Source organism: Cervus elaphus, chromosome 7 (assembly GCF_910594005.1).
Source record: "Cervus elaphus chromosome 7, mCerEla1.1, whole genome shotgun sequence".
In the NCBI taxonomy this organism is placed as follows: domain Eukaryota; kingdom Metazoa; phylum Chordata; class Mammalia; order Artiodactyla; family Cervidae; genus Cervus; species Cervus elaphus.
In genome coordinates, this window is record NC_057821.1 from 7,412,190 (window position 1) to 7,435,085 (window position 22,896).

Below are 22,896 nucleotides of genomic sequence, written 5' to 3' on the forward strand. Positions count from 1 at the left end.
CTATTTGCTTCTAGGTGCCAGTAGGCACATTAAAAGTATTTTTCTCACACATGATTCCTGAATGTGATTTATTTGTTTGCTTTGCCCCATATCTTTTTCTCTCAACATAATTACGTCTGCCTTGGGCCTACTGCTATGAAACATGTCACTTTTCCCCTGTTGGATTCAAGCAAGTCAAAAACTCCACATTTTCTTTCTATATTTCCACTAACAAATTCTCTCTCTTTATATATCAACATTCTATGGGCCCACTTCCATCTTTTTTTATTTCATTAATGAAGTCCTTGGAGTATTAATTAAATGTCAACTCATAGAAGCATTTTTCCTAACAAACAACGTAAAACAGTTTTCCACTGAGTTTGCTCTATAACCCAATTTCTCTTTCTTAACATTTTCACACTCTGAAATTTTAGTTATTCATTTTTTTATAATTCATTTATTTTTTTATTGAAGGATGATTGCTTTGTGGAATTCTGTTGTTTTCTGTCAAACCTCAACATGAATCAGCCATAGGCATACATATTCATTTTCAACCTCACAAGTTTTCTGCCTCCCCAGGGGATACACAGAGTATGAGAGAAGTAGCAGGCACTGTGTCCAGCACACAGAGGCACTCAGCATTTACATCCTGGATGAGCCCGTGGATATATGAGCGAGAAAAATGTGCTTCAGGTAGAACCTGTGGCACTGTGTTCCAGAATTATAATTTTTAATGCCTCTTGAGCCATTACTTTTTAAATGGTTAACAAGAACAGTACATGCAAAAAAGAAAAATTGTCTTAGAAGACAATTCTAGCCAATCTCAAAGTTGTGCATTTATTTTCTGAGTCATGCTGGAACACTTGACATGGGGCAGAACACCCTCTCAGGAAGAGTAAGGCATTAAGCCGATGAGTACCTTGCCCATACAATCTGCCTGGGAAACTCATTTCAAATGGAACGCAAGAGTCTCGTTAACTTGTTCCTTCTAGTTTACCAGCATAGTGCCTTACTGTTAACACTATAAGAAAGCCAAAAGCGGCCTTCCTTTGTATGGAAATTTGGCAGAAACATATGAACTTCTTAACCTCACAGTTGTTTTTTCTTTTTTTTTTTAATTTTTATTTTCAGTACATTAAATTTACTCATAAAATCATTCTAAAAATGTACAATTTTTAAACAAAGTAGAGTCAGCACAAGAATAAAACGTGTGTGTGTGTGTATGTGTCTCATTCAGCCATGTCCGACTCTTCATGACCCCATGGACTTGTAGCCCACCACACTCCTCTGTCCATGGAATTCTCCAGCAAGAATATTGGAGTGGGTTGCCATTCCCTTCTCCAGGGGATCTTCCTGATCCAGGGATCAAACCCAGGTCTCCCATATCACAGGCAGATTCTTTACCAGCTGAGCCACCAGAGAAACCCAGAAGAAAACATAACTCCCCCCAAAACAGAATAATTGACATTTGCAGTTCAAAATCAAATTAGCAGAATATTAAATATTTACAAAACTATTTCTTTTAAAATATGTTACATTAATTCTGTAGAATTTACATAAAAGAATGGCTCAAAATGGGAAAATTTTACTTCATTCCTAAAAGAAAATACGTCCAATAGAACCTGCGAAGATTCTTGAGTACACAATGTCTGTCAAAGCCTGTCTTGGTGCCTCTAAGAACTTTACATGTGTGGGGGGCTTCTTTCAACAATGGGCTAGAGTGGCTGATTGGTCCATGGGTTCAGAAGAGGCTCAGTTACTGAAGAGTCCCAAGGTTCTTGGAAATATCTTTAAACTCAAGGTTTTTAGGATATTGTCAGAATCAGTAATAAAGCAAACATCCTAACCATCCAAAGAAGATACCAAATTGAAAAATATTAGAGTACTTCTATGAGGATACAAATGCATACTACATTTTAGCAAATTATGTAGAGCAGAAAGGTTAGTGTAATATTAACATACTCTACTATTCTTTTCTTTTTTTCTCCAAAGAAGACATACACGGGGCTGATAGGTACATGAAAAGATGCTCCACATCACTATTCATCAGGGAAATATAAGTCACAATGACAATGAGATATCACCTCACACCTGTTAGGGTGATTATCATCGAAGACAAGAGGCAGCAAATGTCGGTGAGAATGTGGAGAACAGGGAACACTTGTGTACTGCCTAGGGTGGGAATGTAAATTGGTACAGTTCAGTTCAGTTCAGTCACTCAGTCGTGTCCCATTCTTTGTGACCCCATGAATCGCAGCACTCCAGGCCTCCCTGTCCATCGCAAACTCCCGGAGTTTACTCAAACTCACGCCCATCGAGTCGGTGATGCCATCCAGCCATCTCATCCTCTGTTGTCCCCTTCTCCTCCTGCCCCCCAATCCCTCCCAGCATCAGGGTCTTTTCAAGTGAGTCAGCTCTTCTCATCAGGTGGCCAAAGTATTGGAGTTTCAGCTTCAGCATCAGTCCTTCCAATGAACACCCAGGACTGATCTCCTTCAGGATGGACTGGTTGGATCCCCTTGCAGTCCAAGGGACTCTCAAGAGTCATCTCCAACACCACAGTTCAAAAGCATCAATTTTTCGGCGCTCAGCTTTCTTCACAGTCCAACTCTCACACCCATACATGACCACCGGAAAAACCATAGCCTTGACCAGATGGACCTTTGTTGGCAAAGTAATGTCTCTGCTTTTTAATATGCTGTCTAAGTTGGTCATAACTTTCCTTCCAAGGAGTAAGCGTCTTTTAATTTCATGGCTGCAATCACCATCTGCAGTGATTTTGGAGCCCAAAAAAATAAAGTCTGACACTGTTTCCACTGTCTCCCCATCTATTTCCCATAAGGTGATGGGATCAGATGCCGTGATCTTAGTTTTCTCAGTGTTAAGCTTAGATCAACATATTCACTCTTCTCTTTCACTTTCATCAAGAGTCTTTTTAGTTCCTCTTCACTTTCTGCCATAAGGGTCGTGTCATCTGCATATCTGAGGTTATTGATATTTCTCCTGGCAATCTTGATTCCAGCTTGTGCTTCTTCCAGCCCAGTGTTTCTCATGATGTACTCTGCATACAAATTAAATAAGCAGGGTGACAATATACAGCCTTGACGTACTCTTTTTCCGATTTGGAACCAGTCTGTTGTTCCATGTCCAGTTCTAACTGTTGCTTCCTGACCTGCATACAGGTTTCTCAAGAGGCAGATCAGGTGGTCTGGTATTCCCATCTCTTTCAGATTTTCCACAGTTTATTGTGATCCAGACAGTCAAAGGCTTTGGCATAGTCAGTAAAGCAGAAGTACATATTTTTCTGGAACTCTCTTGCTTTTTCAATGATCCAGCGGATGTTGGCAATTTGATTTCTTGTTCCTCTGGCTTTTTTAAAACCAGTTTGAACATCTGGAAGTTCACACTTCATATATTGTTGAAGTCTGGCTTGGAGAATTTTGAGCATTACTTTACTAGTGTGTGAGATGAGTGCAATTGTGTGGTAGTTTGAGCATTCTTTGGGATTGCCTTTCTTAGGGATTGGAATGAAAACGGATCTTTTCCAGTCCTGTGGCCACTGCTGACTTTTCCAAATTTACTGGCATATTGAGTGTCACACTTTCACAGAATCATTTTTCAGGATTTGAAATAGCTCAACTGGAATTCCATCATATCCACTAGCTTTGTTCGTAGTGATGCTTCCTAAGGCCCATTTGACTTCACATTCCAGGATGTCTGGCTGTAGGTGAGTGATCACACCATTGTGATTATCTGGGTCATGAAGATCTTTTTTGTATAGTTCTTCTGTGTATTCTTGCCACCTCTTCATATCTTCTGCTTCTGTTAGGTTCATACCATTTCTGTCCTTTATTGAGCCCATCTTTGCATGAAGTGTTCCCTTGGTATCTCTAATTTTCTTGAAGAGATCTCTAGTCTTTCCCATTCCGTTGTTTTCCTCTATTTCTTCGCATTGATCACTGAGGAAGGCTTTCTTATCTCTCCTGGCTATTCTTTGGAACTTTGCATTCAAATGGGAATATCTTTCCTTTTCTCCTTTGCTTTTCGCTTTTCTTCTTTTCACAGCTATTTGTAAGGCCTCCTCAGAGAACCATTTTGCCTTTTTGCATTTCTTTTCCGTGGGGATGGTCTTGATCCCTGTCTCCTGTACCATGTCACGAACCTCCATCCATAGTTCATCAGGCTCTCTGTCTATCAGATCTAGTCCCTTAAATCTATTTCTCACTTCCACTGTATAGTCATAAGGGATTTGATTTAGGTCATACCTGAATGGTCTAGTGGTTATCCCTATTTTCTTCAGTTTAAGTCTGAATTTGGCAATAAGGGGTTCATGATCTGAGCCACAGTCAGCTCCCGGTCTTGTTTTTGCTGACTGTATAGAGCTTCTCCATCTTTGGCTACAAAGAATATAATCAATCTGATTTCGGTGTTGACCATCTGGTGATGACCATGTGTAGAGTCTTCTCTTGTGTTGTTGGAAGAGGGTGTTTGCTATGACCAGTGCATTCTCTTGGTAAAACTCTATTAGCTTTGCCCTGCTTCATTCTGTACTCCAAGGCCAAATTCGCCTGTTACTCCAGGTGTTTCTTGACTTCCTACTTTTGCATTCCAGTCCCCTATAATGAAAATGACATCTTTTTTGGGTGTTAGGTCTAAAAGGTCTTATAGGTCTTCATAGAACCATTCAACTTCAGCTTCTTCAGCGTTACTAGTTGGGGCATAGGCTTGGATTACCATGATATTGAATGGTTTGCCTTGGAAATGAACAGAGATCATTCTGTCGTTTTTGAGATTGCATCCAAGTACTGCCTTTCAGACTCTTTTGTTGATTATGATGGCTCCATTTCTTCTAAGGATTCCTGCCCAAGTAGTAGATATAATGGTCATCTGAGTTAAATTCACCCATTCCAGTCCATTTTAGTTTGCTGATTCCTAGTAGGTCGACATTCACTCTTGTCATCTCCTGTTTGACCACTTCCAATTTGATTCATGGACCTAACATTCCAGGTTCCTATGCAATATTGCTCTTTACAGCATCGGACCTTGCTTCTATCACCAGTCCCATCCACAACTGGGTATTGTTTTTGCTTTGGCTCCATCCCTTCATTCTTTCTGGAGTTATTTCTCCACTGATCTCCAGTAGCATATTGGGTACCTACCGACCCGGGGAGTTCCTCTTTCAGTATCCTATCATTTTGCCTTCTCATACTGTTCATGGGGTTCTCAAGGCAAGAATACTGAAGTGGTTTGCCATTCCCTTCTCTAGTGGACCACATTCTGTCAGACCTCTCCACCATGACCCGATCGTCTTGGGTGGCCTCACACGGCATGGCTTAGTTTCATTGAGTTAGACAAGACTGTGGTCTGTGTGATCAGATTTGCCTGTTTTCTGTGATTATGGTTTTAGTGTGTCTGCCCTCTGATGCCCTCTTGCAACACCTACCGTCTTACTTGGTTTTCTCTTACCTTGGACGTGGGGCATCTCTTCACGGCTGCTCCAGCAAAGTGCAGCCGCTGCTCCTTACCTTGGACAAGGGGTATCTTCTCACGGCCACCCCTCCTGACCTTGAACGTGGAGTAGCTCCTCTTGGCCCTCCTGCGCCCCACACAGCAGCCACTCCCATAAATTGGTACAGCCACTATGGAAAGCAGAATGAAGTTTTCTCAAAAAATGAAAAAGAAAACTACTATATGGTCCAGCAACCTCCCTTCTGCGTACATATCCAGAAAATGAAAATAGGGTTGTCTGCACCGTAAGTTTACTATACGGGGTTATTCAAAGTAGCAAAGGTGCAGAAATAATCTAACTGATGTGGTATGTATATATGTTATCCACAATGGAATATTATCCAACCATGTGAAAGAAGAAAATTCTGACATTTGCAATAACGTGGATGGACTTTGAGGGCATTGTACTAATTGAAATAAGTCAGAGGAAGATACATACAGCATGGTGTTACTTATCTATGAAAAACAAAAAAGAAAATCCAGTGTATAGAAACAGTTGAACAGTGGTTACTAGGGGTAGGGTGGGTGAGGGAAACAGGGAAAGACTGGGAAAAAATATATATAGTTTCAGGTAAAAGATGAAGAAGAAAGACACAAGATCTGAGGCTATAATATATTACATGGTGACTCCAGTTGCTAACATGTATAATTAAATTTTAAATGTTCTCACCAAAACCAAAAGCAAATGCAAGCAAACAAAATACTTTATAACTTGCAAAAACTGTAAATACCATCCAGAGAGAAATCAATAAAATGTGATATATTCATACACTTGAAAACTACAGAATCACTGGAAGTTTAAGGAGGAATGAACTGCTGTAAATGTCTCACAGACATTAAGCAGAATGAAAGAATCTGGACATAGGAGTACTTATGTGACGTTCAAAGAGAGCAAAGCTAATCTATGGTGACAGGAGGTGGGGTATTTGGGGTTACCAAATGTGAAGTGTTCTGTAGTCATGTTCTAAAATATTAGGCTGAGTGTAAAATTTACTGAGCTGAACACTTAACATTTACGCACGTTACCATAGATATGACTGGAGAAGGAAGTGGCAACCCACTCCAGTGTTCTTACCTGGAGAATCCCAGGGACGGGCGAGCCTGGTGGGCTGCCGTCTATAGGGTCGCACAGAGTTGGACAGGACTGAAGCGACTTAGCAGCAGCAGCATAGATATGACATAACTTAATGAAAAATATATTTAATCCATGGATGACAAGTATATATGTTAACCAAACATTTCTCATCAATGCTGTATTCAGATTAATTTTTACTGCCACAAACCATTTCCATCTGTTTCATACACACTTTCAGGGTCAGTTTCCCCTCTTTCTGCCCCAGTTAAGTGTAGGACATTTACTTGTTAACTGCCATTCTGCTGTTTTATGAACCAGCTCTGTTTTCTCCGGAAACTTCTTTCTAGTTCCAAGCAATAAGGAGCATGTGGAGTGTTGAAGAGTCTGAATTAATTTGCCTACACCAACACATCACTTTCAAGGTCAAAATCCATTTGAATCATCAAACAATTCTGCACTAACCAAGGAGTATGATTTAAATTGCAGCAGAAACCTAGTTCCAGGGCAGGAATAGAGACACAGACGTAGAAAAATGACATGTGGACACAGTGGGGAAAGTGGAGGGTGGGATGAAATGGTATATTAGGCTTGACATGAATATACTACCATGTGCAAAATAGATAGCTAGTGGGAAGCTGCTAAATAAAACTGGGAGCTCAGCTTGGTGCTCTGTTATGACCTAGATGGGTGGGATGACCTAGATGGGACCTAGATGGGTGGGATGGAGCAGGGGAGGGTGAGAAGGAGGTCCAAGAGGGAGTGGATTCATGTATGCATATGCCGGAGACGCAGGAGACATGGGTTTGATCCTGGGTCAGGAGGAACCACCAGAGTAGAAAATGTCAACTCACTCCATTATTCTTAACTGAAAAATCCCATGAACAGCAGAGATTGGTGGGTTACAGTCCATGGGGGTCACAAAGAGTTGGACATGACTGAGCATGCATAGCTGATTCATTTCATCATTCAGCTGAAAATAACACAACACTATAAATCAGTTGCACTCTTTTTTTTTTAAGGAAAAATATTGCAGCAGAAATAGCAAGGAAATTCATAGTGAGGAGATATGCTAGAGAGAAAGCATATCTAATAATATCTTTCTTTCTCTTATTCCAGAAGTACCAGATTAAAATGATTACTAATGCCTTTGCTACTCAGATACTCACACTTCAAGGGACCAAAGAAACCACGGATATTAGCACAGGTTTTTCTTATGAATAAGAATACCGTGTGCTTTGCCTTTACTTACTTGAAGACAAATATATAGAGACTAGAAAGACTAATACCATTCAAGAAGATTACAGAAAATGCAATTTTGAAGCATAGATTAAATTTTGTAAATAAATTATATATTTTGGGGGCAAAATGGTTGTCTTGGATTGGGCTGCTGTAACAAGATACCGTAGATTGGATGGTTTAAAAAAATAGAAATTTTTTCCTCATAGGTCTGAAGACCAGAAGTCTGAGATCTGGATGCTGGCATGGTGCTTCTCTGCCTCGTGGCCTTGTGAAAAGTAAGAGAGACGTCTTTTCCTCTTTTTATAAAGGCACCAGCCTGTCAGAGTAGGCTGCCACCAGTGCGACCTTGGGCTTCCCTTGTGGCTCAGCTGGTAAATAATCCACCTGCAGTGTGGGAGACCTGGGTTCCATCCCTGGGTTGGGAAGATCCCTTGGAGAAGGGAACAGCTACCCACTCCAGTTTTCTGGCCTGGAGAATTCCATGGACTGGAATGGGGTCACAATAAGTCAGACATGACTGAGTGACTTTCACTCTATGTGACCTTTCATGCCTGCTAAGTTGCTTCAGTTGTGTCCAACTCTGCACAACCCTATGGACTGTAGCCTGCCAGGTTCCTCTTTCAAAGAGATTCTCCAAGCAAGAATACTGGAGTGGGTTGCTGTGCCCTCCTCCAGGAGATCTCTCCAGACCAGGGATCAAACCCGAGTCTCTTCAATCTCCCGCATTGGTTCTTTACCACTAGCGCTACCTGGAAAGCCTCTGTGTGACATTATTTAGCCCTAATTAACTCTTAAGAATCCTACCTCTAAATAAAGCTCTTTGGGGGTTAGGATTTCAATATATGGATTTTGGGCTTCCCTGGTGGCTCAGAGGTTAAAGCGTCTGCCTGCAATGAGGGAGACCCGGGTTCAATCCCTGGGTCGGGAAGATCCCCTAAAGAAGGAAATGGCAACCGGCTCCAGTATTCTTGCCTGGAAAATCCCATGGAGGGAGGAGCCTGGTAGGCTACAGTCCAAGGGGGACATAAATCAGTCCATGGCAATAGTCTAGTAATTAAGGGTGGGCGCTCTGGAGTTATAATAACATATTATAATAATATATAACTATAATATATAATCGGAGAAGGCAAAGGCAACCCACTCCAGTACTCTTGCCAGGAAATTCCCATGGACGGAGGAGCCTGGTAGGCTGCAGTCCATGGGGTCGCGAAGAGTCGGACACGACTGAGCAACTTCACTTTCACTTTTCACTTTCATGGGTGGAGAAGGAAATGGCAACCCACTCCAGTGTTCTTGCCTGGAGAATCCCACGGACGGTGGAGCCTGGTGGGCTGCCGTCTGTGGGGTCGCACAGAGTCAGCCACAACTGAAGCGACTTAGCAGCAGCAGCAGCAGCATAATATATAATAAAAATAATAAAGTTCAAATCTGATATACCATCTCCTAACTGTAACCTTAAACTCTCTATGATATACTTTTCTCATCTGTAAATCAGATAATAGTAACAACCCTATAGCATTATTGTAATATTTAAATGAATACAGACATGCATAGCAGATAGCAATTTATTCAAGATACAGTTGATGCATAACATGGTATTTTTTAGCTGTGCAATATGATTTGCTATGACTGTCTATTGCAAACTGATTACCACAAGTTTTGTTAACATGTATCTTCCCACAGTTACACTTTCTCTTATGGTGAGAGCTTGTAAGATCTCGTAAGATCTACTCTCTTAGCAACTTTCAAATATATAATAAAATATTGTTAACTATAGTCACCATGCTGTGGATAGTATCATCAGGACTTACTTATCTTCTAACTGAAAGTTTTTATCTTTCAGTTATAGAGATAACTCCTTTATAACTCCTTTCAGCTATAAAGATGACTCCCTTTACCCGTTTTACCCACCTGCGACCTCCATGCCCTGCCATTGGCAACCGCCAATCTGTTTTATAATCTACGAATTTTTTAGATGCACATGTGAGTGAGATAATGCAATATTTGTCTTTCTCTGTCCGATATTTCATTCAACATAATTCCTTTAATGTGCATCTATGTTGTTGAAAACAGCAGGCTCCCCATCTTTTACGACTGAATAATATTCCATTTTGTATGCATGCAAGTGTAGTCCATGGGGTCACCAAGAATCAGACATGACTTGGCAACTGAACAACAATGGATGTAGGCATGTATATATATATGCATGTGTAGGGGGTTTCCATGCTGCAATTGGCGGCTGTAAATAATGCTGCAATGAAGACAAGCTATAGCAATATCTTTCTAAGATAGATGATAATTTAAAAAACAAATATTAGTTATTATTACTATTAGGTGCCATTGCAAGAGTACTTCTCCTCCATGGGGGATAATCTTTTAAAAATAGATTGGATGAGTCAATGCGCTACTGAATATAATTTTTTTTTCCATAAAAAATAGCTTGTAGAAATGCAGCAAAACTAATGTAGTGGTAGTTCTCAACTTTATGTCAGACCAGAAGAATCTGGAAATTTGATATAAATGCAAATTCTCGAGCCTACACCAGATGAAATAAAGACAAGTTTTAGGGATGACATTCAGTAATCAGTGTTTTAGCATGTCCTCCAGGTAATTTTTTCACACACACATTAATGTTTGAGAATCACTGAAAAATAAGTAAGACAGCCCTGTGAAGGAGATAACCTTCACAGAGGGAAAGCCTTCATAAAGAGGCAATCTTTGATGAATCTTTGGCCTGGAACACTGAGCCTTCTGTTACTTTCAACTGTTGAATCAATGAAATTAAAATCCATGTTTTACTGCAAATACAAAAACAGTAAACTATAAAATAATTGACATAATTTATGCCAGTAATGAATAGAAGAAATGTAGAAGGCTATAGGCAACAATCACACTACTAGTAAGGTGGTTTTACTTAGCATAAAGGCTTTTAAATTAAATCTACTTCAGAGACAGTTCTGTGAATTCTGCTATCTCTGCTGAAATCTCCAGGATTTGTCTTTTTCTAAAAAAAGGAAAGGTCACATGAGGAGCTCTACTGCTAGAATTTATGCAAGCTGTTTATGTTCTAGGCTAAGCCCTTAAGGTCAGCTTCATTTGATAACCCAATTGTGCAAATACCTGCTTGAGAATCAGAGACATTTTTGCATAATCTTACTTGATCTTTCCCTTTGGCTTTGCAAATGAGCATCACTGTATTTTAAAATGGCATTATGTCATTTTTCAGTTGGAGTTCATATTGACTGAAATTACTAAATGAAAGACACCAGGCTGAAGTCCAAGTTATCATCTGCAGTCATATTTTCAAGGCATTAAAAATGAATAAAATGGAGTCAAGGCCATAAGCCTATTTCACAGATGAGGAGACAGAATGGATCAAAAAATTCCTCTGACTTGTCACAGCTGAACATGAAAGTCAAGAAGTGGGTCAATGTACATGTGAGTCTTATCCAGAAAACTCTTCACCATTAATTCAACTTCAGCGTTTACTTCTCTATTCAATACTCATGCCTGGCCTATGGCCATGGTTATAAAAGAATCTTCTCCCAGTAATTAGGGGTGAGGAGCAGATGAGTGAGTAGGTCAGAGGGAGGAGGAAGAGTTAAGAGGGAAAAAAGCGAAGGTGAGTGAAAATCTTTAACATGAGACATCCTTAATATCCTAGAATTCATGAAATGCTTTATTTTGTATAGTTGTGATGGAATCTTCAGACCATAAACTAGTTGACAAGAAGTTTTTGCAGTTGCTACCCATCCAATGAGGCAGGGCAAAGAGAAGCCAAATATAAAGCTGTGCAGAGAGCGGATATTCAAGAAAGACTTGATTATTACTCTGACAAACAGAATATCATGGCGTACAATCATCAGATTGCCTCTCTCCACCAGCCTCTCAGGGGCATTTCATGGGGTTCTCACAATATTGCAAAAGCCCACCTTCATGCTTGAGTTAAATTCTTCCTGTTGTTAAAGCAAGTTCATGTGCCTGATGCACAGTGAGGCCAAACAAAGGGGAACTTAGGATTTTGGAGCAGAGAGAGGTTTATCGCAAGGCCAAGCAAGGGGGTGAGGTGGCTCATGCCCTGAAAAGCCTCAAGCTCCCCAAGGATTTAGGCAGAGCATTTTTAAAGGACAGGGGGGAGAGCAGGAGTTGCAGGGTACATGGTCTGCTTGTGCAGTCCTCCAAATGGCAGATGATGAGGCAGCAGCTGGCATCACAGGGGTTAAGGGGGCCTTCTAGTAGTTATTCCATTTGGTGGGGGAGGTTTTTAGATCGGCAAAACAACTTGGGAAATTTGCATCAGATACTATTATCTTTACCATCTGAGCAAAGAGTCAGATATGACTGAGTGACTAACACTTTCACTTTCACTGTTATCTTGGTATTTCCGAGAAGAGCTAAAGCAGATATAGGGGAAGGCCCCATAGGGGTCTGCTGGGTTACAGCTGCTATTCATTCAGTAACTGGTTTACCGTGCCAACTTCATTTGTACAGGAAATGAGGTACTCCACGAGTGTTTAATTAGTATTTTATTGCAAGTGGAACTGAGGTTAATGGCTTATCAAAGCCTTTTTAAGTGAGAAGTTGGCTAAAAATAGAACATGGCATTAAACACACATGCATTAAACATTCAGACCACAGTTTGAGGTATTTTGTCATGTTAGTGGGCTTATTATCCTGACTATCCTAGTGCTAAAGTCCTTGAAACATTCGAGTTTTCTTTAAGATTCACTAACCATCATTGTCACATATAAATCAGAATGGCATGCTTTAATTTAAAGCTTTACACAAAAATATTGTTCAGATATTAACTCACAAGAAAGCAATTTATAGTTAAAGCAAAACTGCTCACAGCCTATCAGTTTACAGTAGACCATTTAATTTTAATTAACTAAAGCTCTCAGTACCATGCCGAAGGGCTTAAAAATAGGTCTTTCAGTTTTTAAAGACAAAGGAATCTTAAATGTCAAGAAAAATCCCTTGTGAGACTCAAATGCCTTTTGAAAATTTTACTATTTAAAAATACTTCTTTGGTAGTTATCTCATTCTTAAAGAAGCCACTTTGCCCCTTAACACTGAATTGTGTGCTTTTGTGTTCAGTCACTCAGTCGTGTCCGGCTCTTTGAGACCCCATAGACTGTAGCCCACCAGGCTCCTCTGTCCAGGGAATTCTTCAGGCAAGAGTACTGTAGTGGGTTGCCATTTCCTACTCCAGGGGATCTTCCCGACCCAGGGATGAAACCCATGTCTCCTGTCTCCTGCATTGGCAGGTGGATTTTTGATCACTGTGTCATCTGGAAAGCCCTAATGTTGCAGAAAATGAAAGTGAAAGTCACTCAGTTGTGTCCAACTCTTTTCGACCCCACGGACTCTACAGTCCATGGAATTCTCCAGGCAAGAACACTGGAGTAGGTAACCTTTCCCATCCCCAGGGGATCTTTCCAACCCAGGGATCAAATCCATGTCTCCCGAATTGCAGGTAGACTCTTTACCAGCTGAGCCCAAGGGTCTACCATAAATATTCCTATTTTTAAAGTTAGATTTCCATTTTATTAGGTACAATATAATTTTAAGCAGAAATTTTAACTTATTAGAATTGTCTAATGAGATTTTACATGTAGAAAGTAAAACAACTTTGAGGAAAAGAAGTTTTAATTATACAATTAGTGTCAACTAAAAAAAAATTATTCACAATGTAAATGTCAGGAATGTTTTAATGGTTCAAGTCTGGGAGGCAGAACCTCAAGTAAGCCTGAGAGAACTGCTCTGAGGATGTTTGGTGGGGAGCCAAGGTATATAGAAGTGTTGCAATAAAGGGCAGGTTATCTGAACATCAAAAGATTATTGTTAATTAAAGAAAATCAGATATCCCAAGTTAAGGAATTTAGTGCTTTTCTATGTATGGGAAGATGCAAGAGTCTGGGCTCCCTGCAATCATTTCTTTGATATGCACCTCAGCTCTCTGGGGCCAGCATCCTGTTTTCACATCCTGAGTCCCTTCAGGACTCATCAGCTCACCTTTAGCTGTGGCTGTAATAGCTGATGACCGTGACATTCTTTATTTACTATCATTAGCAATCAATAATTTACAGATATCCTATTTTAAATTTCAGTAGTCTGCAATCATTGAAAGTCTTAACTGCTCAAAACAATTTTTTCAGAAAATAAGTCCATTGCTGCTCAAAATAATTTTGTTTTATTGGAAAGCTTTACTATTTGATACACAGTTTTAACATGTGTTACACATTCAATGTCATGTATTTGCTATAGCTGCCTCTGTTGCCTATAAGTTTTAATCATTTTTTTTTTTTAAAAGCAAAATGGTAACTCATGCAGCCCTGGATTCAGGCTGCCTGGAATTGATTCTTGGTTTTCCATTAAACTAGCTGCAAATGAGTTGCAGGTTATTTTTTGGTTTTCATGTCTGTAAAACAGGATGCATGTGCTATGGCGTGAGCTCAGTTGTGTCCAGCTCTTTGCGCCCCCATGGACTGTAACCCACCAGACTCCTTTGTCCAGGGGTTTCCCAGACAAAAATACTGGAGTGGGCTGCCATTTTCTACTCCAGGGAATCTTCCTGACCCAAGGATCGAACCTACGTCTCCTGTGTCTCCTGCATTGGTAGTCGGATTCTTTACCACTGAACCACCTGGGAAACCCAAAGTGGGAGGTATTAATGATCTACTGCTGTGAAACAAGTTGCCACAAACCCAGGGGTGTCAACCAGGCTCCATTCTCTTCAACACTTATTCAAGTGCTTGACAGAGTTCATTTCCTTGACGTTGAAAGACTGAAACCCTCAGATCTTAAGACTGCCTCTCCACAAACAGTACCTGAATGAGTGCTCCAAGGCCAGAAAAGAGAGTCCCTCCCACCTCCAGTCTCTTCTCTCAGGAAAAGGCTGAGCCCTCTTTTAAAGGGCTCACCTGATAAGGTCAGGCTCACCAAGGAGATGCTCCCTTTTCATCAACTCAGCATCAGCTGATTAGGGACCTTTTAATTTCACCTGCAAAATGTCTTCACCTTTGCCCTATTCTGAGTTAGAAGCAAGCTGCAGGTCCCACCTGAACTCACTGAAAGGACTGAGGGGGCAGGAGAAAAGAATTTCACAGAACATCTGATAATTTTGCCTAACATACTGGAATAATAACGGTACATACCGCTTTGGGCTGATTTTTTTAAACTTATTTGTATAAAGTATTTAGAATAATGCGTGATACACAGACTATTATTTGCTACATATATATTTTTTAGTTTGACAGTCATTTCTGCAGAAGCTTGAACAAGTAAAGTGGTGTCCTTACTGGGGAAGACTGCACGTTGACTTGGAGGTGGCAGGTCGGAAGGAGCCTCAAAAGCTCTCTGTACTCTGCTGAAACTTTGGCGGTAAGTGTATTCTGTTACTTTCCCATATAGCACTAATGGAACCAAGTGACAAATTTCCATGGGACCATCACATAGTTCCATAGAGCTCCGTGGTCTATTGTTTTTTTAAAGATGTTTTTGATGTAGACCATTTTTAAAGTCTGTGTTGAATTTGCTTCAACATGGCTTCTGTTTTATGTTTTGTTTTGTTTTTTTTTTTTTTTTTTGCCCCAAGTATATGAGATCTTAGCGCCAACCAGGGATTGAATCCATACCCCCTGCACTGGAAGACAAAGTCTTAACCATTGAACTATCAGGAAATCCAGGTCTATCATATTTCAAATGTTAAATATTTTTCCTACTGGATATTGGGAAACTTAAGTTAAAGTCGAGGAGAGGTAGGGAGGTTATTACACAGATTATTCTATAGGTCTCCACATTTATATTTTCCACATTGCTTTAATGTAGGATCAAGAATTTTTTTTTCTAAGGGAATAATTTCTGCTCAAATGAATAGTAATGTACTATATTAACCAAAGAAAGTATCTTAAAAACCTATTTCTGATGATTTTGCCTTTTCCTCTACTCCCCACATTCCACAGAAAATCTGAATCATCCACAGAAATGCTCTGTTTAATTAGAATAGAGTAAGCCAGCTATGGTTGTGTTAACTTTTAACTTTGAAAAATGAGAAAGCTCTTTTTCTTCTTGAAGCCTCAGGCTATGGTGAGGTGGAGAGAGGTGGGGTAAGAAGGGGGGAAGAAAAATTGAAAGTGAAAGTCACTCAGTCCTGTCTGATTCTTTGCAACCCCATGGACTATACAGTCCGTGGAATTCTCTAGGTCAGAATACTGGAGTGGGTATCCTTCCCTTTCTCCAGGGGATCTCCCCAACCCAGGGATCAAACCCAGGTCTCCTGCATTTCAGGCAGATTCTTTACCAGCTGAGGCACCAGGGAAGAAGGGTGATATCCTGGTAAATAAAATTTTTATTTTCCCAATAAGCTTGAAAACAAAGCCATCATCTATTTCCCTCCACAGTATTCAACTCTGCATTCAATCCCTAGAGAACTCAGAGGGAAATAGGGCTACACCAAAACACAGCCCTATTATTTTTTCAGTAACAGTCACGAGAAAAACTTCACAGCTTTTTCTCATTAATTCTCAGAAAATCCCAGTGGAAAAAGGAAAGTCTTAAAAACAAAATGTAAAGAGCTTAGTGATTCCAAAATGTAATTTAGATAGAAATACATCTTTCTTTGCTTTGATAAATCATCAACATTTTAGCTTAATTTACTAAATGTTTTAAGGGAACTTCAAGAGTATTCTCACTCAAATATGCAACATTAAAGCAACTCATTATGTTCTTCTTCTGACATCTGATTGTTGCCCCCTTCTACATTCCTCACAAAGTTTCCTTTACTAAGATTTCTTGAAAAATAATTGGTTTGCATATACTGCCAAAGCAGTTGATTAGTTTCATATTCTGGTCAAAATGTTATTAATAAGTTCACTATTTAAATTTCAAAGCAGGCACACATGTTGAAGTGACAAAGAGAAATTGTTTTGTCAGTTGTCATTTTCTTCTCTTTCACTGAGTTTTGAGGTATTTCTTAATCCTTATAGCAGTTTTTAAAATCATTTTAGGTTTTTCATTATTTGATATCTACTAACAGTTGGAGTTTATGTCTTGATTTCATAATTTTAGTGATTATTTTCTTGGTGATTTGTTTCTGTATATAGGGAAATATTTTAAAAGAAAGAACTGGTTTATGCAAACATGTATATCCTCAGATATCCATAGCATCATAATATTCTGTTTATGTTGGAAGAGGAGATTTATCTCCCCATGTGGCATGATTTCAGGTCTTTTTGAGACCACACTATCACATATTCATAATGTTCAATTTATTCTCTTATGTGTAAGATTGCATATTCAGAATCTTAGTTTTTTAGCTTAAAATGTTGATGCTATTGAAAGTCAGGTCCAGGTATAAAATCCAACTTGACCATTGTTTGACAGGCAGTTACTCTGTCTCCCTCAAATCCTTAGGAAGTTACACACACACAACTTGAAAGCAGATCCCTTCTTAAAGTGGGGCTGACCACCCACTATTTCCATTAGGTTCAAAGTCCATGGAACTAGACTGCAAGCCCAATTAGTAGCAGAGCCTGTGATATGTCAGTAACTCTATTGTTTCAAAATAGTTTGAAAAATCCTGTCTGCTCCCCTCTTTCTTGAGCTCTTGTTGGGTTGCCCTGCCCACTTCCTCCAGGGGATCTTCCCAACCCAGGGACTGCATCCAGGTCTCTGGTACTGCAGGCAGATTCTTTACTATCTGAGCCACCAGGCAAGTCCTTAAAGTGAAGTCGCTCAGTCATGCCCTACTCTTTGCGACCCCATGGACTGTAGCCCACCAGTCTCCTCCATCCATGGGATGTTCCATGCAATAGTACTGGAGTGGGTTGCCATTTCCTTCTCCAGGGTATCTTCCCGACCCTGGGATTGAACACCAGGTCTCCCCCACTGTAGACAGATGCTTTACCGTCTGAGCCAGGGAAGTCCTTAGATAAACAAAAGAAAAAGAAAGCTGCCAACATTTCAACTCACGGCTACATGTCTAAGGAGCCAGTGGACTCCTCCTCTTTTTATAACCTCATCAATCTCTTCTACACCACTGAGAGACTAAAACGCTTGAGAAAACAAAACAAAAAGCAAGAACAGAGCAAGGAGACTGAACTAGGCGGGGAGTCAGCTAGAGCCGGCAGGTTGCTTAATGGGAATCACGGCTCCTGTATTACAAGGTAGACTTGGCAGAAAGAGAAAAAGTTCCTAAATGCAGGCATTCTGAGAATTACAGTTATTATATATGCACTTCTTGTACGCTAATTCACCCTAATGTTCAGAAAATGAGTCCAATGCTGATGCCAGAAAATAAAAACTTTTGGACATGGGGAATTGACTGAGCTGGCATTTCCCCAAGTACATATGCTCTTTTAAAAATGACTGTAAGATATCAGATATTGCATAAAAGTACAGAAAAAGTACAGGATTCTGTGCTCAAGTGAATGAAAAACAAACAGGTTAATTTTAAAAAGCAGTTTTCTTTTTAAAATTTTATTTTATTGAAGTATAGTTGATTCACAGTATTGTGCTTATTTCTGTTGCGCAGCAAAGTGACATAGGTATACAGTTATACACACTTTTTCACATTCTTTTCCATCATGGTTTATCACAAAACATGGAATGTAGTTCCCTGTGCTATACAGCCAGACCTTGTTGTTTATCCACCTACATATAAACACTTAATCTGTTAATACCAAACTCCCATTCCATCTCGCCCCCATGCCCCCCACACACACCACAAGTCTCTTCTCTATGTCTGTGAGTCTGTTCCATAGACAGGTTCATTCATGCTATATTTTAGAGTCCATGTATAATTGACACCATACAGTACTTGTCTTTCTCTGAGTGACTTAATTCATTTAGTGTGATCATCTCTGGGTCCATACATGTTGTCAAAGCAGTTTTCTTGACTCAGGTTTTCTCAGACTTCATTATGTCAATGTTTATCGTAATGACGATCATGGGGGCAGCCAGCTGCCTGGTTTGCAGCATTTATACAAAAAAAAAAAAAAAGTATATCATAAACTACAACCTTACCCACCCCAGAACATCATAGGGGATGAGTATTCAAAAAGAAGATACAATTATTAAAATTACATATGTCAACCTACCCTTAATCTGTAAATCTAAGAACCTGTACAAGTCAGACCCTTAAAGATAAGGATTTGTAGCAAAGATGAGTAAAATGAGACAGGCAGGCCTTTGGTGAATGAGGCAGACTGGTAACAAACCATTTCTTTTCATGGCCCTGCATGATTACCAACTCTTCTCTCACTACTAATTGGCCAACCCTTTCCCAATAGCCTCGTCTGTCCCCTCTAGTTCTAGGTCTGAATTCAGGAGGAGCCAGTGTCTGTCTTTGATTAATCAACACACACCATTTTGGACTTTGCTCTCAGCACCTTGCCAGTTCTGTGTCCTTTGATGCCTGCGTGGGGTCCTCTTTGGCCAAAGGACCTGCCCAGTGTCCAGTTAGAGTCTACCCTGACCTGTCCTGTGTTCCTGACCTAAGGACTATTGGAAAAGAAAATTGAGCAAGGCTGAAACCCTGGTAGAGCATTCTATGTTTGCAAAGTAAAATTACAGAATTAAAGGGGGGAAATAAGCACCATCCTAAAAACACAGACGAGAAGCAAATCCCTGAAGGTGACCTTTCAAAAGAAGCACAAGTGTGTGAAAATATGGGGCGATCTCAAGATTCCAGGAGATCTCATTTGTCTTGGTAAAAACAGAAATCCCTAAGAAATGAAAAGTGGAGAAAGAAGCAGGATAAGAAGGAGAGACAGGATGTCAAAGAAAAAAGAAATGGCATAATTCAAATATACAGAACAAGGAATAGAAGCAGAATCAATGCTATAGAAATTTAAATATATGCTGTGAAAGTCAAAAGTACAAAGTGATGCAAACAGGAGAAAATAGTATTTACGTAAGAAGACATTAGCTCAAACGCAAGCCCTCTCAAATCTTCCTGGTATGCCCTCTGGGATTCATGGTCAGTTACCAGCATCTTCTCTACATTCATTCCTTACTGAAACTTTTCCTAAGGGTGAAACCTAACTTAGCAACTCTTTCAGGTCAAGGCTGTATTTCATTTCATGCACCATGTATCCCAGTGCACAGAGATAAGCAAAGTGCTTCTTCATTCTCCATTGCTGTTTCCAAACCATTTTTAGTTCTTTTTCCTTTGCAAATCTCAACCTCTTTAAAAATCATGTTTTGGAACTCTGCAATTTGCTACCCTCTCTGATGTGTCATCCACTTTTTTTTTTTTTTTTTTTTGTACAAGACAGTATCTCCCTCTCCACCAGTATTTCTGCAATTATACTTGATGCTTTCAACACTCATTTGGATAATTCCTTTTGGCCTTCAAGTTCTTTGACCTTCTAAGCCCCAGTTATATATATATATATACACACATATATAATGTATTATATATACATATATAATGTATATATACATATATAATATATAATGTGTGTATATATATATAATGTATATATATGTATATATATTGTATCCTACCTTGACTAAGCATGTGGTCATTGACTTGATTTGTTTATAACATCTGCTCTCCCCCTTCAAAATCACAATAAGTATTGTGGGCTTCCCTTGTGCCACTGGGCTTCCCTTGTGGCTCAGCTGGTAAAGAATCTTCCTGCAATATGGGAGACCAGGGTTTGATCCCTGGGTTGGGAAGATCCCCTGGAGAAGGGAAAGGCTACCCACTCCAGTATTCTGGCCTGGAGAATTCCATGGACTGCATGGCATCGCAAAGTCAGACATGACTGAGCGACTTTCATTCCCCCCCTTCAAAATCACAATAAGTATCCCTTTTTCTGATGACCACCTCTAATTATTCCAGCTCACCCAACCTGGGATCTCCATGCCACCAACCCCTCAAGAGTGCTGAGAGCTCCAATCTGTGAACCCATCTACATTTTCTCATATTTTTTTAAACATTTTTTGATGTGGACCATTTTTTAAAGTCTTTATTGAATTTGTTACTATACTACTTCTTCTTTTTTAATGTTTTGGTTTTTTGGCCCAGAAGCATGTGGAATCCTAGCTTCCCAATCAGGGATCAAATTTGCACCCCTGTATTGGAAGGCAAAGTCTCAACTACTGGACTACCAGGGAAGTTCCCAGTTATATTTTCAGCATTAGTAATGCTTCTTATGTCATCCAGCACTCTACTCCATGCTCCGCCTGGATTCCAGACCTCCTAACTCCCCATCCACCCAAGCTTTTCCCTTCTCTAGTCTCCTCTATCCATCCCTTTGTACAAACAAACAACCATGCAACAATATTTAAAGCTTCTTTTTCTCAAACCCCATCAGCAAGTCTCGCCAGCTGTTCCTCCAAACCATATCCTAAATCCATGCGCTATTCTCTGTTGCCTACCATCTCCCTAGTTCAAATGACCGTTACTTCTCACCTGAACTATGTCATGCGTTCTCACCCTAACCACACCTCCTACTTCTTTCCTATCGATAACCACTCATGATATACCAACAAGGCTAGACATTTAGAGAATGTAGACTGAATCAGAGGTTTCCACTTTGTAAAACCCTTCAATGGCTTTCCATCTCTCTGCAGGTCCCATTAGATCCTTTGTAAGCTGGACCCAGCCTATCTCTCAGACTTTAGCTCCTAGGAAATGATGTCATATTCACTGTGCCCAAGACGTTCTGGCTTTCTTTTGTTTATGCGAACAGTCACCACTACCATGATACCTGCACACAAATGTTGCGTTTCAGAGAGGCTGTTCTAATACCTCTGTTTAAAACTGAGTACCTCCTCCCTCTTTTCTCACCAGTGCTTTCTGTCAGCTTCCCTGTTTTTCTCCCCTGTGTCTATGGTCCATCTATTTCTCATAGAATAAATCTAAGGATCCACTACAACAAGGATCTTTCTATTGTACATACTGTGGCACCTTCAACAGTGCACAGTGACTGCTACTCAGTAAAAAAAAAAAAAAAAAAAGTTAAAAAAGAAACTATCAAAACTGTCAGAGTTGAAAACTGATCTGAGTGTTCAGATTTAAAGTATTCAAAGTGAGTGAGTGAAGTCGTTCAGTCCTTTCCTACTCTTTGCGACCCCATGGACTGTAGTGCACCAGGCTTCTCTGTCCATGGGATTCTCCAGGCAAGAATACTGGAGTGGGTTGCCATTTCCTCCTCCAGGGGATCTTCCCCACCCAGGGAATGAACCCAGGTCTCCCGCATTGCAGACAGATGCTTTAACCTATGAGCCACCAGGGAAGCCCAAAGTATTCAAATGTATTAAGAAAAATCATCAACCTAGTAAGGACAAATTTATGAAAAGTTGCAAAATTTAAAGACAGGTTTTCCACAGACTTTTCAGCTGCAACAATAGGAGCCCAAGGACAGTGGAATTACGAAAAGGGATGGCTATTACTTTGACATTTAGAGCCAACTTAATTTCCTTCCATATGGGATGCTTCTAAAAGACTCTCAGATGGGTTATAGCTGAGGAAGGTTGCCATCAACTCTTTTAGGGTTAAAATAAATAATAAACTAGAATAAAGTTGTATTTTATTTCTATTACTATTATTTTTTAATGTTTATTTGTGTATTTGTCTGCACTGGGTTGTAGTTGTGGTATGCAGGTTCTTTGTTTCAGCATATGAGATTTATAGTTGGGACATGTGACCTCTTAGCTGCAGCATGTGGGACCTAGTTCTCTGACCAGGGATTGAACCCAGGCCCCCTGTACTGGGAGTGTGGAGTCAGCCACTGGACCATCAGGGAAGTCCCTAGAATAAAATATTTTAAAAGAATGAATACAAACTCAGAGATCAAAATAAGATTTTATTTTTTAACTTCAAGAGCAGATCAGGAAACTACTTAGGTACATTTTATAGACTTACAAACCATGCCTCAGAGCGCTTCTATTAGCAGTTTAATTTTTCCTACAACTTCCTTCACATACCAGGAATTATAGTTCTCATTCCACATGCTTAAGATTTCAGATGAACTATCTTGCCAACCATGATAACCAATGAAAACAATAATTGGTTCTTTTCCATTCCAAGCTTGAAATATTTTTTCTATTGTGACACTGTGCAGGGGGAGGTGTAAGTAAAA

The 22,896-nt window shown here is 39.9% G+C and overlaps 1 long non-coding RNA gene across 1 annotated transcript; it reads left to right on the top strand.

The window, feature by feature from the left end:
- Positions 1-1,990: 1,990 nt before the first annotated feature.
- Positions 1,991-22,205, top strand: LOC122697690. The gene is made up of 3 exons (XR_006342151.1): positions 1,991-2,072; positions 4,848-4,849; positions 22,195-22,205. It is a non-coding gene; the product is annotated as an uncharacterized LOC122697690 (long non-coding RNA).
- Positions 22,206-22,896: the final 691 nt, after the last annotated feature.